The sequence below is a fragment of the Arvicanthis niloticus genome, chromosome 25, assembly GCF_011762505.2.
Source record: "Arvicanthis niloticus isolate mArvNil1 chromosome 25, mArvNil1.pat.X, whole genome shotgun sequence".
NCBI classification, from domain to species: Eukaryota; Metazoa; Chordata; class Mammalia; order Rodentia; family Muridae; genus Arvicanthis; species Arvicanthis niloticus.
The window spans coordinates 41,468,852-41,484,422 of NC_133433.1; positions in this window are offsets into that span (position 1 = coordinate 41,468,852).

Consider the following 15,571-nt stretch of genomic DNA (forward strand, 5'->3'; position numbering starts at 1 on the left):
TGGCTCAGTTTTAATGGGTATTATCCCAGAAGCCTAGTGGCATGATTTTGAGCTCCAGAACATACATAAAGTTGGAAGCAAAGAATTGATTCCAGAAAGATATCCTCCTTCTCCTCTCCTCATGTTCTCTAGTCCTCATTAGCCTGGAACTCATGTCATAGAGCAAGATGAATGGCCTTGACCTCATTTAGATCTGCCTGCCTCGACATCCCTAGTACTAAGATGCCAGGAACAAGGCTGTCCTGTGTGTCCTCTGATCTCACTGTATATACAATGGAACATGGAACCATGTGTGTGTGTGTGTGTGTGTGTCTGTGTGTGTGTATTCTAAGTGTTCTTGCAATCTTTAAATATATGACCCAATGACAAAGTATACTTGGTAATATATAAAATATGCTAGTTTTGAGTAGACTTTTCGATGCATTTTCTTTTATGTCATTGGACTATACAAATTAATATAAATGCTATATTAATTTCATAAAATAAGCAATGCTTCTTTGATTCTATGGACTTTGTTTATACATTTTTTAAAAAAGAATCAATGTCATGAGTTTTTTGTTTGTTTGTTTGTTTCTTTCTTTCTTTCCTTGATTTTCTGGTTTGGTGTTTGTTTGTGGTTTGAGCCCAGCAAGATGGCTCAGTTTTAATGGGTCTTATCCCAGAACACTAGTGGCATGAATTGAGCATGAATTTGGGACTTTAGATTTAGATTGTGGAAGTTTGAATATTTGTGGCTCAAGAAGTGGCACTATTTGGAAATGTAGCCTTACTGGAAGAACTTTATTACTGTGGGTGTAGACTTTAAGACTCTCAGAAGACAGTCTTCTCCTAGGGGCCTTCAGATGAAAATGGAGAACTCCCAGCTCCTCATGTTCCATACCTGAAAACACAGTCATTTTCCTGCCTTGTTGATAATAGACTGAACCTCTGAAACTATAAGCCAGCTCTAATTAAATGTTGTCCTTTATAAGGATTTCCTTGGTCATAGTGCCTGTTAACAGCAGTAAAACCCTAATTAAGACAGAAGTTGATACCAGGGACTGGGTGGGGTATTCCTGATATAGGCCTGATCATACTTTTGTTTGAAAGAATGTATATTTGGGGACTTTAGATTTGTAAAGTAATAGAATCCTTCATGTGGGGCTTATGGAGTTATTATAGTAGGAAGATGGAAGACACTGATGCTCAGGGTAGTTTGAATTGCTGGGTCCTAAGATTCAAAAAAGAATCTGAGTATGTGGCCTAGACACTGTTCTTGTGATATTCTGGTGAAGGACATGACTGCTTTTTACCCTTGACTGAAGAGTCTGCCTAAGGCTAAGGGAAGAGATTCAGATTAATTACATTGACAAAGGAAGTCTCAGAAACACTTAGCATAGACTTTGATCTCTGGTAAAGTCTCATAAAGCACATTTTGTAAAAGAGTCACAAGCTTAGAAAGGAAAAATACAAAAATGAATGGATCAGGTAATAATAAAAGGGCAATAGGAAATAAAATGGAGCTGAATCATGTGTTCAAGGAGATGAAGAGATGAAGGGAGTGGTGACTTCAGGCAAGATCCCACTCAGCTAAGTTTACAACCAGGCATGGTAGTACAAGCTTCTAATCCCAGGAGACAAAGCCAAGCAGATCTCTGAGTTCAAGGCCATCATGGGACAGAGCAAGTTCTAGGTGAAGAAAAGCACCTTCATAGAGGCAAAGGGGAGGGGGAAGATGGGAATTCGATGGGGGAGTTTGTGCAGAGGAAATGGGGAAGGAGGATATCATTTAAAATGTAAACAAGTAAAATGATTTTTTTAAAAAAAGTAATGGAAAAACAGAAGCAGACAATTTCTCTGAGGTGAAATCTTTTGGGAAGTATTTTCTGAGAGCACAAAGAAATTGTTCCAAAGAGAGCACAAGGTTGTATCTTGTGCTGCAGCTGGACTTGGTAATGTGTAAGAGTCACCAAGGAGGTACTAGTTTTGAAGGTATGAAGGGTTTGTGGAGAGTAGCTGAGGTTAGCACTGTGAGAGGCCAGGAAATGCCTCTGGTAGAGGTATAGCCTCATTTGCAGTTGATGGACCAGGACTGAAGGGTCATGCAAAGGAGTTGAGGTTTGGCACCATGAGAGGCTATTATTGGTAAAGCCTAGTTGCAGTGGAAGGCCCCAGCGTATTGGAGATGCCAGTAGCTGAGTTGACCACCACCACCAACAGCAGCAGTAGAGTGGAGTCATCCAGAGCCTAAAGTGCTACAAAGGGCAAAGCAGGAGAAGCAAGGAAAGCCCTTCTGAACAGACCAGAAGATCATGTGTGGATCCCCGACATTGGAACAAGAAGCTATGAAGCTGAAGTTCACTTGAAAACCCCAAGATGTTAAAGCTAGCAGAGCCCTGGGATACCTGCTGAGGAAAGCTGATAAACAGGAAGAGGAACCAGCCCAGGAAACATTAGGCTAGAACAAAGAAGTAATTTCAGGCAAGAATCTAAATCTTAAGCTAGAACAAAGAAGTAGGTTTCAGGCATGAAAATGACTTTGGGCTAGTACTGGGAAGTAGGCTCAGATATTTTGGTCATCCTGATAAGCCCTTAGAAATAGAGAACATGGGACTCTGTTTATTGTCCTGTGTGTTTTTTGACTATCTGGGTTTATTGTCTTGCTTATTCCTTGATGATTTACATCTATTATATTGCTAGTCCCTCAGCCTAGAACTGACCTTAATACTTGCATGTAATTTAAACAGTATAAAAGTAAAAAGGGAGAAGGAGGAGGAGGAATAAGATAGGGGATTTATGGGGGGGGGATGGGAAAAGGGGATAACATTTGAAATGTAAAGAAATAAAATATTGAATAAAAAAACACTTTGTTGCAGTCAACAACGATGAAAAAAAGTGGAGATCTGAAGACCACTTTGAGGTCAGACATGGAGATGCAGAGATGGAGTTTGCGGATCTGGTTTCCTATCTTGATTTGGGGATTACATTAAGTGATTGCATGGATCTCAGAAGAGACTTTGATCTTTGGACTTTCAACATTGTTGAGACTGCTATAGACTATGAGGATTAATGTGTTTGAATTAGCCTGTGGCAATCAGTGAATACAATGTGGCAGTTTGAATATGCTTGGCTCAAAAAGTGGCATTATTTGGAAGTATGGCCTTGTTGGGACAAGTGTGTCACTGTCGTTGTGGGCTTTAAGACCCTCATCCTAGATGTCTAGAAGTCAGTATTCTCCTAGGGGTCTTCAGATGACGAAATAGAACTCTCAGGTCCTCCTGCACTTTGCCTGCCTGGACACTGTCATGCTCTCATTTAATAATAGACTGAACCTCTGAACCACCTATAAGCCAGCTCCAATTAGATGTTATCCTTATAAGAGTTGCCTTGTTCATAGTGTCTCTTCACAGCAGTAAACCCTAGCAAAGGTTTTTGTTTTTGAGACAATATCTCCCTATGATATCCAGGCTGGCCTTAACCTGTGATTCTCTCACCTCAGCCTTGTGAGCAATAGGATTAAAGGCATACACCATCACACCTACATTCTTACCTTGAAATTGAGATGCCAAATCTTTAAAGGTCAGACTCCATTTTAGAGAACCTGGCCTAAGTTTGAACTCAGATAAACTAATAGGCTGGCACATAACATTGGATTCCAAGTTGTCTCCCAACAAAAGCTGAGCCTGGCTCCAGCCTCTAGGCTAATCCCCAACAAGACTAGAGTTTCCATGTTACACCCTCAACAAGACCAGCATTTCCAGGTTATTCCCCCAACAAATTTCCTCCCCAGGTTACAAGTCCACTCCTTGCCTAACAACCACCAATGCAGAGGGGAGCAGAAGTTAAGTTTATGATATGACTCCCAGCACCAGCCAAATATGTTAAAGGCCAGAGTAGATTTCAAATTAATTAGAGGCTTACACATGTACTTCCTGCTTGCTGCTTACTATAAAGCTTTGCCCTGATAGACATTTGGGGCTCCCCCACCACCAAAACTGTTCTGCATGACAGCTGTGCATTAGGGGGTGAAGGGAGGCAGGGAGGATTAGATCAAATAGAATAAAGACCCTGCTGTGAGTTGCATCAGATCAGCTCCTGTGTGTGTTTTCAGTGATCTAACATTTCCCTAGCACAACAAAATTTATAACACTTGTCAGAAAATCAGTAATGAATATAGTGTTATTCTTTCATAATTCATTTTCATAAATGGCTATTACAGTTCAGATTCTCTCTGAGGTATCTTCTGTAGCTCAGGACAGCTTTTGAACCTTTGAAATCCTTGAACCTTTGAAGCCTTTGAAGTGTGATTCTCTCCTTAGGGCAGATGCCACAAGGCACCCACAGAAGACATACACTTTTAGCTCTTGAACTCAGAGCCCACAGCAGCTCCTCTGAGATCTGGGGACCTCTCCCTGGAACAGATTACAAGAAGGAGACTCAGAAGGCACTGGCTCTGGCACAGCAGCTGGCCTTGGAGCTGCAATCTCTTTCTCCATCCCCCTCCACCAACTGCTCTGGATTCTTCAACCCCTCACCTAGTCCATATGCTATCCTCCTCAGACCAGGCTTAGCACACTTCCTTTTAGCAACCAAAGCATTGGTGATAGAAGTACTTTATCCTGCTAGTGACCATGCCCATTTGAGCTGCCTTCTAGGTGACTTCATTTCCACCAAGTAGAGCTTCAAGGACCTGGAAGTACTTGCTTCTCATAGTCACCAGGTTCAGATAATCCTGTTGTGTGCAAAGCTCTGGGTGGATTTTCACATCTAATATACAGGTGTGCTCTGTTTAGTCGCTCACCATCCTTTCAGAGTATCACATCCACAGTGGCATTTCAACTACACCTACAACAGTGGATCCCAAAACCCTTCTTCACAGCTAGAGACTATTGTACCTGACTATGCTGTTAGCTTACTTTTTTGATTGTGTAAATTGCTAGATCAACACACACAAAAATGGATGTGTTTGTTATATAGTATTGCACAACAAGTTCCAGACTTAGTGGTATCAAAAGGCATTGATAACTCCATAGTGTCTATGAATGAGGAATCCAGCTCTGGTTCAATAGGGTCCTGTGACTCAGGGCCTTTCACAAAGCAATGAGTCTGTGGTCTCCTCACTACAGGAAGATCTGCTTGCAGCTATAGTAGTGGATACTTTTCCAATACTCTGATAGCTGCCTGTGAATCATACATGAGTTCTAGGTTAGCAGTCAGAAATGCAAATTCTTCCTGACTTGGGTACCAGGGGAACATTCCTCCTGTCCATTCCCTAAGATATCCACCCCTCTTTCAGGCTCAGGACAGAGAGTTGGGAGGAACCTCTGCAGGCCCCAGCCTCTGCATAGCTCTCTCCCCTCAGAGCTCTGTACTGTGGGTTCTTGTCTACCCTGTCATCACCAGACTCAACTCTGTTTCCCCAGATAATGAATTGCTTTGTTGGCTTCCATGAGCACAAGCAGGAATCGTTCCAGACACTATGTGTGACAATCACAGAGCCCTTCTCACCAGCTTCCATCCACAGATCCCCAACTTATGCTTATGATCAGGTTCACACACTATTCATCATGGACACATGTAGAATCTCCTGCATCTTCTTTAACATCTGTTGCCAGATTTCTCCAGGTACGCATCTAGCAAACCAGTTGTATAGTATTTCATGATCTTGACTTGGATGAGACCAAACAGATTTTCTTGTGATTATTGGGAATATTGCTTTCTAATATATAGCCATACTTTTTTGATTAACTTTCTGTTGTTTGATTTTTTTTCTTTAAACTTCAAAGTTTTATTTTATGTGTGTAGATGTTTTGTCTATATGTGTGTATCACATGTGCACCTAGTGTCCACAAAAGCCAGGAGATGGCACCAAATCCTCTGGACCTGCAGTTACAGGCAGTTGTGAGCCACCATAAGAGTGCTGGGAATACAAGTTGGGTCATCTGAAAGAGCAGTGGCTTCTCTTAACCATCCTGCTATCTCTCTAACACTTGATGTATAGGGTTTTATGAATGGTGGATGAAACTTTTGAACTCTTAATCATGTATGTTTCAAAAACTAGTGCCCTGGTTGTGTTATAGGTTTTTACAACCAGAAAGTCTTATTTAATGTATTCAACCTTAATTGTGTTCTCCTTTTACAGTGCTAGGTGTGGAACCTAAGACCTGATGCATGCTGGGAAGCACTTCACTGTTGACTCCCAGAACCTCTCATTTCTTCCATGGTTAGACTACTCTGTGTCAGGTCAATGAGCCCTATTCTAAACCATGAAGACAAGCTCTTTTGTGTTCCTGGTGGCTTTACATTTTGTATTCAAGTCTTAGCACATCAGTCATTGTTCTAGAGATGTTTTGATTTTTTTTTTTTGAGACCAGATCTCATGATGTAGCCCAGGCTGGCACTGAGCTCACAATTCTCTTGCTCAGCCATGTGACCACTGAGAACATGAGATTTTCACCTATCCCTGTGTGAACCATCAACATTATCCTTCTTGGCATTTCTGAGGCACATCTCCTTTTCTGGCTGACATTGTTTCAGCCTCTGCAGCTTGTTCATCTGTGGTTTCCTTTCCTTGTAGTTTGATTCTGCTGCCTTATAGTTCTAGGCCAGGAAAAATGTTCTGCAGATGATTTGGTACCACCATCTGTGGTCCAGCAGGTACCCTTTTCAGAGACAATGATGCAGGATTCCCCACCACTAAGGGGCCTGCCCATTGGTGTGCCACTCCTTCAACTAGGTCACCTTCTCTTTTGCACATATTTTCAGTGTGCCCTTGTATGTATGTATACATGTGTGTGCATGTGCACAGATATGTGCAAGACCCAGGATTCACTGATTTCAGGGTCTTTCCCCATTGTGCTCCATATTTATTCATTGAGACAAAATATGTCACTGCAGCTGGAGCTCCCTGATTGCAGACAGTTTCCTTAGCCAGCTTGTCCTGAGTTTCTCATTTCTGCCTCCTGGGTGCAAGGATTAGAGGCAATCATCATGCACGCCAAACTGCTTGTGGAGGCTCTAGGAATTCAAACTCTAGACTTTATAGTTGTGTGCTAGATGCTGTATTGTCAGGAGCCATAATAGGACAAGCTAATAATGAGCAGATGATCATCCTGAAATGCTTGCCTCGGGTTATTATATGATCTGCGATGAGTGGGCCCCATTACCAAGGCTGTGGTGGATGTGATTTTAGGAAAGATTCCTGCTATTAATATGCTTTCTCCATTATTATTATTATTAGATATATGCAACTATCACTAAGCAATAGCACACCCCTTTGTAGCAGATCTCTGCAGATCCACAAAGATGAACTGCCTTGCAGTGATACTATATAGGCAAATAGATGACTTAAGTCTTATTGATGATCCTATAAGAATTCCTAAAATTATATCAATGATTATTAAGCTCTTTTTACAACAGGACTGCTATTAAGTCCCTCAGGCATAGTTGAAACTGCAAAGAGAACTCTGGCAGTCTCCTGAGTGTTATCAGTTAATTGCCCCAAGAGAGACAGTAACTAGACCTTCTTCTGCTCAGAGCACACTCCAAGAAGTTGTAAAACAATTAACCAAGGTCACTCAAGGGAATTCACAATTTATTATAGGTACCAGGACAAAAGAGAAAATATTGCCTGGGTTTATCTATACAAAACTTCACTAATTTCTTAAGTTATAGTTTCAGACTTTCAGCGAACCTGTGGAGCTAAACAGGTGATGAATGTCTAGCTAGATAATTACTCCTAATGAGTGTTCATGTAAACATTCTGTGTTGTAAACTTCTATTTCAATTTATGACTCTAATTTTGGTGTGAACTTGTGATGAACTTTGTAACATGTGACCATGTACTCTGAAAGATGTATAAATTCTGAAGACAAAGACAAAGAGTTAGTTAGAATAGAGTTAGTTAGTGAGTGAGTGAGTGACTGAGTGAGTGAGCAAATGAGTGGATGAGTGAATCAGTTAGTTAAGAACCCATCATCCTTTCTTTCCCCCTTCCCGCCTAGAATTTTTCTCCCTTAGAATTTTTACTTTGTTAGAATCATTTCTTCTTCCCCACTCAAGACTTTTCCACTCAGATAGCTTCATAGGATATTTTTTTACACTTAATAAACTCTATAGCAACTTTACTAGGTGTCTTTTCTTCCAGCCACCCAGCAGTTCCTGTTGAGATAGAACAAAGGCCACATTGCCTAGTCCTCTGCTGTTAGGCTACAGGTGTTAATCAAATAAGCCTGCAGTCTCTTACCCTCAGAAGTTTTTAGGATAATACAAGGCTATTTACTTAACCTCTTGATGGTCTTAGGGCCAGGATGCTGACTGCAGGTCAGCTACAGTAGCATAGGGGCTGCCTCAAGAAGAACTGGACAGAGGAGGAGAAGAAAGAAGAAGCAGCTGCATCTCCCCCTCTCACCCAAGCTGAGCTGGCCCCCAGCACAGTATCCACTGAAATATAGCCCCATTTCCCAAATTATCTCGTTTTCTATTAGGTAACTCATGAAGAGGGGAGGTAGACCAAATTAGAGTCTATCTAGATCACACTGTGTGGTCTCAGAGCACCAAGCAGTAATAAACTCCAGACCATTTTCCACAAATTTAGGAGTAAGTTTACATTCTATATGTATAAAATTACATAAGTGTGTATATCTATTTTTGTGAACCCCTATTGAGATGATACGTTTGTGCTATTCCACAATTTTCACTTTTCTGCAAATACATTCGGGGAAGCAGTTCTGTCCAATGCATATCTTCTTACATGCTTTTTAATATCACAATGTTTAACACCTTGGCTGTGATATAGATTATTTAGGCATGTAGACATCCTGGTGAGAGACCTGAAGCTCACAGCACTTTACAGATCTCTAGAGGCTATGGTCAGGGTGCCATTTTAAATTTAGACACAGAAAATAGGACAAGGAATTGCGGTAATTTCCCATTGCTTTGAAAATCAGACTATTGTGGTTGTGTATGAAATGGGGGTATCCCGAGAGGCTCATGTGCTTGAACACTTGGTCCTGGGTTCTTGGCATGGTTAGAGAAGTTTCTGAAACCTTTAATGAGCAGAGCCTCACTGAAGGAAGTGGGTCTCCTTGGAATAGGCCTGGAGGTTTTGCAACCCAGCACCACTTCCTGTCTGTTCCTACTTCCTGCTTCTATGCCTTCCCAGACACTAGGGCCCTTGTCCCCTTCCTATACTATGAGGTGAAGTACATCCTTCTCTTCCCTCCTGTTTCTTACCAAGTCACAGCAATGAGGAAAGTAATACCAATGAATACATAGGTAGGTGGGTGGGTGGATGGATGGATGTATGGATGGAAGGATGGATAGATAGATAGGTAGATAGATAGATAGGTAGATAGATAGATAGATAGATAGATAGATAGATAGATAGATAGAGACAGACAGACAGACAGACAGGCAGACAGACAGACAGACAGACAGATATGTCGCATTTGATGTGATCTCTAAGCAGTCTCTGGCATGATAGAAAATGCCTAAAACAGACAGATTAGTAATCTGCAAACTGCTTACAAGCTTGAGGGAACCCTCCATTTTTCTACACCATCCAAAAACATACAGAGATTTCCAGATAGAAAAATGCCTATGATGTACACAGCAGAAAACATGGAAAATGTCCAAAGAAAATTCTGTTATTTGCATACATTTTTAGTTTTACTATGTGCGTGTGTTGGTGTGCTTGTGTATATCTAAATGTATGTCTATGGTTATTTGGGTGTGTGTGTGTCAGTATGTATGTGTGTACCTGTGTGTATTTGTGTATGTTCACCTGCCTGTGTTTATTTGTATATTGGTATGCATGTCTGTGTGTCTATGTGTATGTGTCTGTATGTTATTTGTGTCTATATGTGTTGTGTTTCTGGTGTATCTGTGCCTGTACCTGTGTTTATGTAACAGTATGTATGTTTGTGTCTGAGTCCATGTCTATTTATGTCTGTGTGTATCTTAATGTGTGTTTGTTGTTTGTGATGGTTTGAAAATGATTGGCTGAGAGAGTGGCACTATTAAGAGATGTGGTCTTGCTGGAGTAGGTGTGGCCTTTTTGGAGGAAGTGTGTGTCATTGTGGGCATGGTCTTTAAGACCCTCATCTTAGCTCTCTGGAAGCCAGACTTCTCCTGTTTGCCTTTGGAGCAAGATGTAGAACAATCAGATCCTCAGACACAAAGACTGCCTGAAAGCTGACAGGCTTCCACCTTGAAGCTAATGAACAGAAACTCTGAAGCTATAAGCTAGTCCCAATTAAATGTTGTCCTTTTATAAGAGTTGCCTTGGTCATGAGGTCTCTTTAGAGCACTAAAACCCCAAGACAGTGTTTTTATGCCTATCAGTGTCTCTGTGTGTATCTGTATATCTGTGACAATATCTAAAGATCCCTTTTTTATATTCCTCTTCCTGGTTCTGGTATTTAATTACTCAAGTACATGGGACTTAGAATAAAGGAATTTGTGGAATAAAAAGGCAGCTACAGGGGCTGGGGAGATGGCTCAGTGGTGCAAAGCACTGGTGTCTCTTCCAGTGGACTTAGGTTCAATTCCTAGCACCTACATGACAACTCACAGCTGTCTGTAATTCCAGTTCTAGATGATCTGACACATTGATACACACACACATGCCGACAAAACATCAATGCACATAAAGATACATACTTTAAAAGCAGCTAGTTAAAGTCTAATGTCAGCAGATGTATAGAGGCACTCTCTGGAGCTGTCTTTGCTGACATTCTGGGGACATATAAAGCATTCTAATTCATTTGATATGTATATTTAAATTCATGTTAAAAACAAAAATATTTTTGGTTTTTAACCAATTCACCAAGACATTCATCCATTGAAAGTTTAGAAAATTTAATGAGTTGTTCAATTACAAAAATCCAGATTTTGAACATATCCATCACTTCAATAATATTTATATGCATTTACAGTTAGCTAAGAGCTTGATGTAAAAGGCATGTGTTGGGCCTTGGACGAGGTAACTCCATTTAACCTGTTACTTTCAGTCATGTAGGACAGGTAGAGGGCGTGATTAACAAGTCTCTACCTCCAGAGATTTAAATATTAATGAATTATCAAAAGGCCAGGGGCGTAGCTAATTAAGTTATTCCCTCCCCTTTCTCCCTTCCCTATAAGACTGGTCTCCCCTGGTCCTTGTGGGGGGAAGCGCACAACACCTGCATCCATTCACCATGTCATAAACAATAAAAGCTTTGGAAAACCGGACTCCATGTGTCCATGGTCTCTCCGCCTGATTCCCAGCTTTTGGAACCCTGGAACCTTGCTGATGCAGCCGCCGGCCAGCCCACCGACAGCTGTGTGAATGTGGGATCCTCCGCTGGTGGAGCGGGAAACCCTGGTGCTGGACTGCCCTGAGACTCTGTCGCCGGACTCCCTCCATTCCCCCCGCCCGTGAGATTTTTTTCCCCACAGGCATGCATTACTGTGCCTGGATTTCATTCATGTGTAAGAGTTAGTAAGCATATAACATGTGTCTGTAAACTACATTAGAGGCCATTGGATCCTCTGGAGCTGATGTTATAAGGTCTGTGAACATCCTAATGTGGGTATATGGATATAAACAAACAAACATAAAAAGTAATGCACATTTTAAATGTACAACTTAAAAATTCAATTGCATTTTTTCAGATAGAAAAATAGACATCAATAAAACTAAATTATTTAACAGTTATTTGAGATTAGGTGCATAGGGCAGAACATATATGTAGAATTTCTGACAAACTTCCTGGAGTCAGTTCTCTCCTTCCACCATGTGAGTCCCAAGGAACTCAGGTTGTCAGACTTGGCAGCAAGTGCCTTTACCCACTGGTCCATCTTGCCTGCCCTAGTAAAACTTTTCAAATGACTGGGGAACATGGAGATATCCTCTAAACCGTGAGCCCCTACATTCCCTTACTGTTTTAGCTCTTTAAGAACATTTAAAATAAGAAGTCAGTTTGTGGGAGGCTAACCCTCCATGTGAAATATGAGCCAGCACCTTTTCCACCAGGAGAATTTCACTCAAGCTCAGTCATGCTCAAGTTGAATAGGCTGGGGAAATTTGCAAGTTACAATTTGAGAATATTTATGAGTATCTGTGGATGTTAGGTTTCTAAACCTCAAACCATGTCAACAGTGACTTCTACTTTTGTCCACAAAGCCACTCCAGCCTGAAACCTTCTTATCTTGAACACTGGATAAGTTTAAAGACACTCTTCAGTTTGAAAATGATGATGATGATGATGAGGAGGAGGAGGAGGAGGAGGATGATGATGATTTTCTGAGGGGTTTTAAAAGTTAGTCCTTGGATTAATGATTCACCCACAGCGACATTAGAAAAAGTCTGAAGAAATGTCATTCATAATAACACTTTGAAATTTAACTGTCTATTTTCTTTACAGTATCAGCAAACACCATGACCAAATGGGGTTCAGATGGAGTAGGTGTCCAGGCCTGAGCAGCAGAGAAAGATAATATAAAAACTAAGAGCACATCCAGGCACCCTCTCCCTGGCCACAAGCCTCCAGTGAAACAGGCCTTTGTTACTCTTCCTGTTCTTACAGCATCTGGAACTGGGGTTTTGGTGGGTTTATTTCTGTATTTGTGTTCATAGAGGATGTATCAGAAAAACGATAATCAGACACAGTAGGCAGGCTATAAGTTCTTTTAGTGTTCAAGCTCCACCCAGGGTAGGAGAGCAAGTTCCCCTGGCTGTCTGTAGATGACAGTCTCCTCCTTTCTGCCTATGGATCAAGATGTAGAACTCTTAGCTTCTCTACACCATGTCTGCCTGCACACAGCCATGCTTTCCACCATGATGATAATGAACCTAACCTCTGAAACTGTAAGCCAGCCATATTTAAATATTTACCTTTATAGGAGTCGCCTTAGTTATGGTTTCTCTTCATAGCAATAAAACCCAAAGACAAGACTATTTTGGCTAAAGTTTGTCTGGAGACAATCTCTTCTGATGTGTTTTTAATGCTTCTGCATACCAGTGAAATCAAGCCTCCTACCTACTTGTTTGCTCTAAAGCTGGCTCATTCAGAGTGTGTGTGTAAACAAACTAATATGGAAGAACCCAAAAGTTTCCTAATTTGGCCAGTGTAACCCGATTCTTGTCAGATCATTTGAACCCAGATACTAGGAAGCAAATATAAAAATGATGTATGGGTATGTGGCACAGAGTCAGGTGGAGGCCCAAAAGGAAATATTTCCATTTGAATTTTAAGAGTCTGAATTTCCCTTCTAGGAACTTATAAAAGAAAAGAGACAGAATTAAGATGAACCCTAAATCACCTTCCCAGAGTCAAGAAAAGAATCTTCTGATAAAAGAAGAAAATTAGTCCAGGACTGTGCACACAGCTTGGTAATAGTCTAACACTGAGCTCTTAGCACCTAATTTTAAAGAATTTGTTTTTGTTTGTGTGAGTGTATGTATGAGCATGCATTCTGCAGTGTAATGTATGTATGGAACATAGAGAATAACCCAGAGAACACAGTGAACTCTCAACACGAGAGTTCTAGAGGCCAAACGCAGGTCACCATGCATGGCCTTACCTACAGAGCTACCTCATTGACAGAAATAAATCTGAAACAAATTCCCTCATCCTCTAAAAATTCAGACCACCTTAGAAATAATGTGAGTTCATTTTACTTGAGCAAGTACAATCAAGTATAAGAAAGCTCAGTTGGTTTTCTGGCTTGCTCATAATTTTCTGTCCCTGGCAGAATTATATGTTTGAAGAAATTGAATGTGAAGTTTCTAAAATCTCATAACTAAATTGTCATGCAATAGTCCCAGACAAAAGATCTTTCAGAAATAAATATTGTACTAAAAACGGTTGGGATGGCAGAGAGCATACATTGTTCAGTTGTGAAATGCTTGCTTAGCATGTGTGGGATTCTAATACACACACACACACACACACACACACACACACACACACACACACACTTTACAGTAAAATATTCAAATCCCTAGAATAACTTGAAGTAGTGACATGTGCACTCAGAGATCTGAAGCAGACCACCACAGTTGCTGTGATCAAGGCAACTCCTATCATTGCAAACATTTAATTTAGGGTTGCTTACAGTTTCAGAGGTTAGGTTTGTTATAATCATGGTGGGAAGCTTCACAATGTACAGGCAGACATGTTGCTGGAGGAGCCAAGAGCTCTATGTCTTGATCCAAAGGCAGCCAGTGTGAGGTTGTCATCTGCAGACAGGCAGCTGGATGCTCACTTTCACACTGTTCAGAGATTGGGCATTAAAAGAGCTCAAAACCTGCCCACACACTGACACACTTCTGCCATCAAGTCCACCTCTAGTCAACAAGGCCACACCTCCTAATAGTGGCATAACACATGGATCGACGGGGGCCAAACTTTTTCAGACCACCAAAATTCCTTCAAATAACATGTCTCCTAGAGCTGCCTTCTCTCTGCCTTCTGTACTCAAGATGTAATTCCTCCTCTGGCCTCTGGTCCATGGCTTCTCCTTTACCTCTACTTCCTAATTGGTGGTGGTCCAGAGTTGTTGCTCAGGAGTGTAGAAGCTATCACTGGTTTCCAGCTTAGACCCACTAAATGGGACCATAGTTTCATTGGAGTCTTTAATGTGGATTCCATACTCATGTGAAGTCCTTGCAACTTGGCAGAGTTTGTGGTATTGTAAGAAGAAACCGACTTTCCATTCAAGGAATACAGTATACACTTTCCTGGGAATCATCCCTCTACTGCAACTGCACCTCTGCCCACACATTTATCTCCTGGAAGCTTTGCACAGCCTGTGAGAATTACAGCAGTAAAGAGTTTCTGAATTCAAGGAATTTAAGGTAAATGTTCCACAAGTCACCAATCACTATTTTCATGTGACATGATTGTAAACATCAAATTGAACCATCTGATATTAAACTAGATAGTTATAGTTTCCATGAGAACTGTGGAAGTGCTTTTCAGATGTATTAATGTTAGCTATAGCTTTTTAATAGAAATTTCAGTAGCTCAATAGGTCCATGAAATCATGATGAGTGAAGGGCAGGTCTATGGACATAAGATCAACTTGAACAGAAAATTATAGAGCATTCAGCATAGTTACTTATGCCATTGGAAGCATAACCTAATATGTATGGTATCTGTCTTGTACATAATTTGTTACCTCCTTCTTAAAGATGATATTTATGTTTGAGTGTTTGTTGTTTGCTAATTTGGATTTTTAATCTTTATTTTTATTTTTCCATTAATTTATTTATTCACTTACATCCGGGCAGACCTCTTCCCCCAAGTCTCCCTTTCACTCTCCCCCTCCAAATCATCCTTTTCTCTGAGAAGCAGGAGATCCCTCTTGGGTTCCAACACACCTATAGGATCCTTACAGGCAGCCTGGTTTCTGGTTGAGCACAGGCTGGAAAAATCTGGTGAACCCAGGTGACCCTGAGGGTCTGGATTTTGTGTTCATTTTACAAAACATGAATAGAGGATAGATCATAAGAGAGCAAATCCATGGAGTTCCTAATTGATGCTGTATAAACAATGAGGATGATGTGAGGAAAGTATTTCACATTTCTGTGGGACTTCACTTGCTG